The 6,061-nt window shown below is 41.9% G+C and overlaps 1 non-coding gene across 1 annotated transcript; it reads right to left on the bottom strand.

Moving 5' to 3' along the window:
* Positions 1-230: 230 nt before the first annotated feature.
* LOC141662878 (small nucleolar RNA R71) lies at positions 231-337 on the bottom strand. Its single transcript, XR_012550978.1, has one exon. It is a non-coding gene; the product is annotated as a small nucleolar RNA R71 (small nucleolar RNA).
* Between the last annotated feature and the right edge of the window lie 5,724 nt (positions 338-6,061).

Here is a 6,061-nt window from a genome sequence, read left to right as displayed (position 1 = left end):
GTTTTCCGACAAAAGAACCCAACATTCACATCAGAGATTTCATCGAGATCTGCCACACTTTCAAGTTTAATGGAGTTTCTGCAGATGCTATTAAGTTTATGCTTTTCCCATTCTCTCTGCGGGATAAGGCTAAGTGTTGGTTACATTCTCTACCACCAAGGTCTATCACCAAATGGGAGGATCTTGCTCATAAGTTCTTAACCAAATTCTTTTCTATGGCGAAGACTGCTGCGATCAGAAACGCACTTACTCAATTTGCTCAATAATCTGGAGAATCTTTATGTAAGGCTTGGGATCATTATAAGAAGATGCTTAGGAAGTACACTCATCATGGAATGCCTGACTGGATGATCATTAAATGTTTCTATAATGGATTGGGTGCTACTTCTAGACCCATGTTTGATGCAGCATCAGGAGGAGTCTTGTGGGCTAAAAGCTACGATGAAGCTTATGAATTGATTGAACTGATGGCTGCAAATGAATACCAGAATCCTACTCAGAGACTATCTCAGGGCAAGAGTATCAGGAATTCTGGAGTTAGATACAGCTACTGCTATAGTTGCTCAGCTTAAGGCTTTGACGATGAAGGTGGATTCTTTGGCTAATTATGGAGTTAATTAGATCGCTAGTGTTTGTGAGCTTTGTGCTGGTGCCCATGAGACGGAATATTGTGCTATTTTTAGTGAATTAGATCAGTTCGTGAGCAATTTCCAGATGTCGCAGCAACCTGTGCCATCCACCTATCATCCTAACAACCGCAATCATCCTAACTTTAGCTGGAGAAACACTCAGATTGTGATTTAGCATCCTTATCAGCAGTATCCAGCAAAACAGTACAACCCTCCTGGTTTTCAGCAACTGCAATATGCACCAAGGCAGCAACTCCAGCTACAACAGTCTAATGAAAAATCTGAATTGGAGGAGTTGAGGCTCATGTGCAAAAGCCAAGCATTTTCTATCAAGACCTTGGAAAATCAAATTGGATAAATTGCCAATGCCTTGCTAAATCGTCAACCTGGTACACTCCCTAGTGACACTGAAGTACCAGGAAAGATAGAAGCTAAAGAGCAGGTAAAGGCAATTACATTAAGGTCTGGGAAGGTTGCGAATCTCGAACACTCTTAAGTTTCGGCTGAAGAAGCTATAGCTGAGGAAGAAGTGTAGAAGGAAGATGAAGTGGAGCCAAGGAAGAGAACGGTTGAACACACTCCTCCTGAGGGTAATACAGGGGAGAAACAAATCTCCTCCACCTCCCTTTCCTAAGAGGCTGCAGAAGAAAAAGATGGATAAGCAGTTTGAGAAGTTTTTGGAGGTGTTCAAGAAACTTCATATCAACATACCTTTCGCTGAAGCTCTTGAACAGATGCCTAGTTATGCAAAGTTTATGAAAGGTATTCTTTCTCGGAAAGTGAAGCTTGATGACTTAGAGACTGTGGCTCTCATGGAGGAATGCAGTGCTGTGCTACAACAGAAGTTGCCTTCGAAGCTTAAAGATCCTGGAAGCTTCACTATTCCTTGCATCATTGGAAAAGTGTCATTTGACAAATGCTTATGTGACTTGGGAGCTAGCATCAATCTGATGCCTTTGTCAATCTTCAAGAAGTTGGCCGACCGTTCTATTACTTATCCACGAGGCATTGTTGAGGATGTTTTGGTCAAGGTGGATAAACTCATATTTCCTGCTGATTTTGTAATTCTTGATTTCGAGGAGGATAAGAAGATTTCCATAATCTTGGGAAGACCTTTCTTGGCTACTGGCCGAACCTTGATAGATGTGCAGAAGGGTGAGCTTACCATGTGAGTGCTAGATCAGGATGTAACTTTTAATGTGTTCAATGCCATGAAATTCCCTACGGAAAATGAGGAGTGCTTAATGGCGGAGTTGGTCGATTCTGTGGTTATTTCAGAACTTGATCAATTGCTAAGGTCTAATGTCTTAGAAAAGGCCTTGTTGGGGAATTCTGATAGTGAAGATGATGAACGTGATGAGCAATTGCAATATCTGAATGCTTCTCCCTGGAAGAGAGAGATGGATATGCCTTTTGAATCTCTTGGAATGGAGGAGCTGAACAAATCTTCCAAGCGCCTCAAGCCATCTATTGAGGAAGCTCCTAAACTTAAGCTTAAACCATTGCCTGAACACTTAAGGTATGCTTTTTTAGGTGATGCATCTAATTTTCCTATTATTATTGCATCTGACCTTTCAGGTAGTGATGAGGAAAAACTCTTAAGAATTCTGAGAGAGTTTAAATTGGCAATTGGATGGACGATAGCAGAAATAAAGGGAATCAACCCTTCTTATTATATACATAAAATTCTGCTAGAGGAAGGTAGCAAGCCTACTGTTGAGCAACAGAGAAGGCTTAATCCGATCATGAAAGAAGTTGTGAAGAAGAAAATTCTCAAATGGCTGGATGCAGGGATCATCTATCCCAATTCTGACAGTTCTTGGGCGAGTCCAGTTCAATGTGTGCCATAGAAAGGAGGTATCACCGTTGTTGCTAATGAGAAGAATGAGCTCATTCCTACTTGAACAGTCACGAGGTAGAGAGTTTGTATGCATTATAGGAAGCTGAACAAGGCCACGAGAAATGATCACTTCCCTCTGTCGTTTATTGATCAGATGCTTGACAGATTAGCTGGGCATGAGTACTACTATCTTTTGGATGGCTATTCGGGCTATAATCAAATTTGCATTGCTCTGGAAGATCAGGAAAATACTACTTTCACTTGTCCATTTGGTACTTTCGCCTTTAGAAGTGTTTCTTTTGGTTTGTGTGGGGCACCAGCCACTTTCAGAGATGCATGATGGCTATCTTCTCTGACATGATTGGTCAGAATGTGGAGATGTTCATGGACGACTTATCTGTATTTGGCGATTCATTTGATGAGTACTTGCAGAATCTTGGCGACGTTCTCAAAAGGTGTGTTGGGACCAATCTGGTTCTCAACTGGGAGAAATGTCTTTTTATGGTAAGACAAGGCATTATTCTTGGTCACAAGGTCTCTAGTAAGGGTCTCGAGGTGGACAAAGCCAAGGCGGGGGTTATTAAAAATCTTCCTCCACCAAATTTTGTTAAGGGAGTTTGCAGCTTTCTTGGTCATGCGGATTTCTATAGGCTCATCAAGGACTTTTCTAAAATCTCTAAACCCTTGTGCAATCTTCTTGGAAAAGGATGTCATGTTCAAGTTTGATGATGAGTGCCTAGCTGCTTTTGAGTTCTTGAAGAAGAGTTTGATCACGGCGCCTGTCATAACTGTACCTGATTGGAATGAACATTTTGAGATGATGTGCGATGCAAGTGACTATGCAGTTGGAGCAGCTCTTGGGCAGAGAAAGAACAACATATTTCATGTGGTCTACTATGCTAGTAAGACCCTCAATGGTGCTCAACTGAATTATACTCCTACTGAGAAAGAACTTTTGGCCATTGTCTACGGTTTTGAGAAGTTTTGATCTTATTTGCTTGGGACGAAGGTGACAGTTTTCATGGATCATGCTGTAATTCGATATCTTGTCTCGAAGAAGGACTCGAAACCTAGATTGATTAGATGGGTTCTTTTGCTTCAGGAATTTGAATTAGAGATCAAGGACACAAAAGGTACTGAGAATCAAGTCGCTGATCATCTCTCTCGTTTGGAAGATCCAAGTGCGACTACACAAGATAAAATATTGATAAATGAGTCTTTTCCCGATAAGCAGCTGTTTGGGGTGCAAGAAGAAGAACCATGGTTTGCAGATATTGTGAACTACCTTGTGAGTAATATCATGCCTCCAGACTTGTCTTATGCTCAAAGGAAGAAGTTTCTTCATGAGGTGAAGTGGTACATGTGGGATGAGCCATATTTGTTTAGGCAAAGAGCTGACCAAATCATTAGGAGATGTATTCCGTACAGTGAAACGGGAGGGATCTTGTGAGACTGTCATTCGACTATTTATGGAGGCCACTATGGTGGAGAGAAGACAACAACCCGTGTCCTTCAAGCGGGATTCTTTTGGCCTACATTGTTTAAGGATGCGCATCACTTTGTTCTGAAGTGTGATCGATGCCAGCGTGTGTTAATATGTCCAAGAGGGATGAGATGCCTCTTTATGTGCTTTTCGAGGTTGAAGTCTTTGAAGTTTGGGGAATCGACTTCATGGGGCCGTTTGTCACATCTTGCAATAACCAGTATATCTTGTTGACGGTCGATTATGTGTCGAAATAGGTGGAAGTCAAGGCTTTGCCGATAAATGATGCAAATGTAGTGCTTAATTTTCTTCATAAGCAGATATTCACACGATTTGGGACTACAAGAGTCATAATCAGTGACGAGGGATCGCATTTTTGCAATTGTAAGTTCACTTCCATGTTGCAAAATTATAATGTAAATCATCGCATTGCAACAGGCTACCATCCTTAGACTAATGGTCAAGCTGAGGTGTCAAACAGAGAGATCAAGCGTATTATAGAGAATGTTGTGTGTCCATCAAGGAAAGATTGGTCTTTGAAGCTTGATGAAGCTGTATGGGCATATAGAACAACATACAAGACTCCGTTGGGAATGTCGCCATTTTAGTTGGTTTGTGGTAAGGGGTGTCATTTGCATGTGGAGCTCGAGCATAAGGCGTATTGGGCTTTGAAGAAGTTGAACCTTAATTTGGATGCAGATGGTAAGAAGAGAATGCTTCAATTGAATGAACTCGATGAATTTTGACTTCAAGCGTATGAAAACAACAAAATGTACAAGAAGAAAGTCAAGAGGTGGCACGATAGGGGTCTAGTGCTCAAGTCATTTGTGACGGGACAACAAGTTCTGTTATTTAACTCTTGTCTCCGTCTTTTTCCTGAAAAATTGAAGTCGAGATGGTCCGCGCCTTTCATAATCAAAACTGTGTTTCCACATGGAGCTGTGGAGATTTTTGAGAATGATCCAGGCCAAGCATTCAAGGTAAATGGTCAGAGGTTGAAGCACTGCTATGGGGATACGACAAACCGTGAGGTGGTTAGTGTCGTTTTATTATCTACTTGATCTCGAGATTCTACGTCAAGCTAACAATGTAAACCAAACGCTTCTTGGGAGGCAACCCAAGTTTATTGTACATTAGTAGGAAAGAAAAGAGAAAAACACAAAAAAATCAAAAAAACCAAAAATTTTAGGGCCAACTACAGTAGCACGGAGCGCCCGCGTTGTGGAGCGGGGCGGCCACATTGAAATTCCAGAAACTGCACGCGCCCGCGCTGCCTGGTGGGGCGGCCGCGCTGAAATATCAGTAGCACGGCGCACCCGCGTAAAGGTCACACGTGGCCGCGCTGGGTCCCTGTGTTGGAAAAAATACAAGGCAGAAAAGAAGAGAAATTCGGGACTTTTAACACAAAATCAATTCCCACCCGAATTTTACTCTTCCACATCCCAAATTTCCCATCTGCCAGGTAGAAGGCCATCGGATCAGACTTATGATAGTGGGACTTTGCAGGCTCATCGAGCGGCATTGAGAGCTCAGTTGGTAGAGGAGGTTGGTCATTCGGGATCGCAGCAGCAGTAGAAGGAAGCACATGACAGTGCTGGTTTGAGTACGATGCAATATATGCATTTAGCTAGGAGGATGGATGCGATGCATGACATCCATAGCAGGTTTGCACATGACCTCACCCAGGCGCTGGGGACTGCTTTCAGAGCCACGAGAGTTGACATCCAGTGGCCAGTATTCGGTGAGGATTCCGTGTATCCGCCTCCAGACAGTCCTGACACTCCACCCCTTGAGGGTGATGATCCTGAATCTGATTAGGTATACCTGATTCCTTGCTATTACCTTCATTGAGGACAGTGAATATTTTAAGTTTGGGGGTAGTAGTTAAGGATTATGTGTTTTGTGTGAGTCGCATATAGTTGCATATTCATGATAGTTTAGTTCATATAGTTGCATATTTTCCATGTAGTAGTTTTTTTATTATTATTTTTATAGTTTTTATGATAGTTGTTTCATATAGTTTCATGCATTTGCATAATAGCATGATCCCTTAGATGATTTTTTCGATTGATTTGTGATATTGATACTAGTGTAGTAATGACGTGTTTA

The sequence above is a fragment of the Apium graveolens genome, chromosome 5, assembly GCF_009905375.1.
Source record: "Apium graveolens cultivar Ventura chromosome 5, ASM990537v1, whole genome shotgun sequence".
NCBI classification, from domain to species: domain Eukaryota; kingdom Viridiplantae; phylum Streptophyta; class Magnoliopsida; order Apiales; family Apiaceae; genus Apium; species Apium graveolens.
This window is presented reverse-complemented; position numbering and strand designations above follow the sequence as displayed.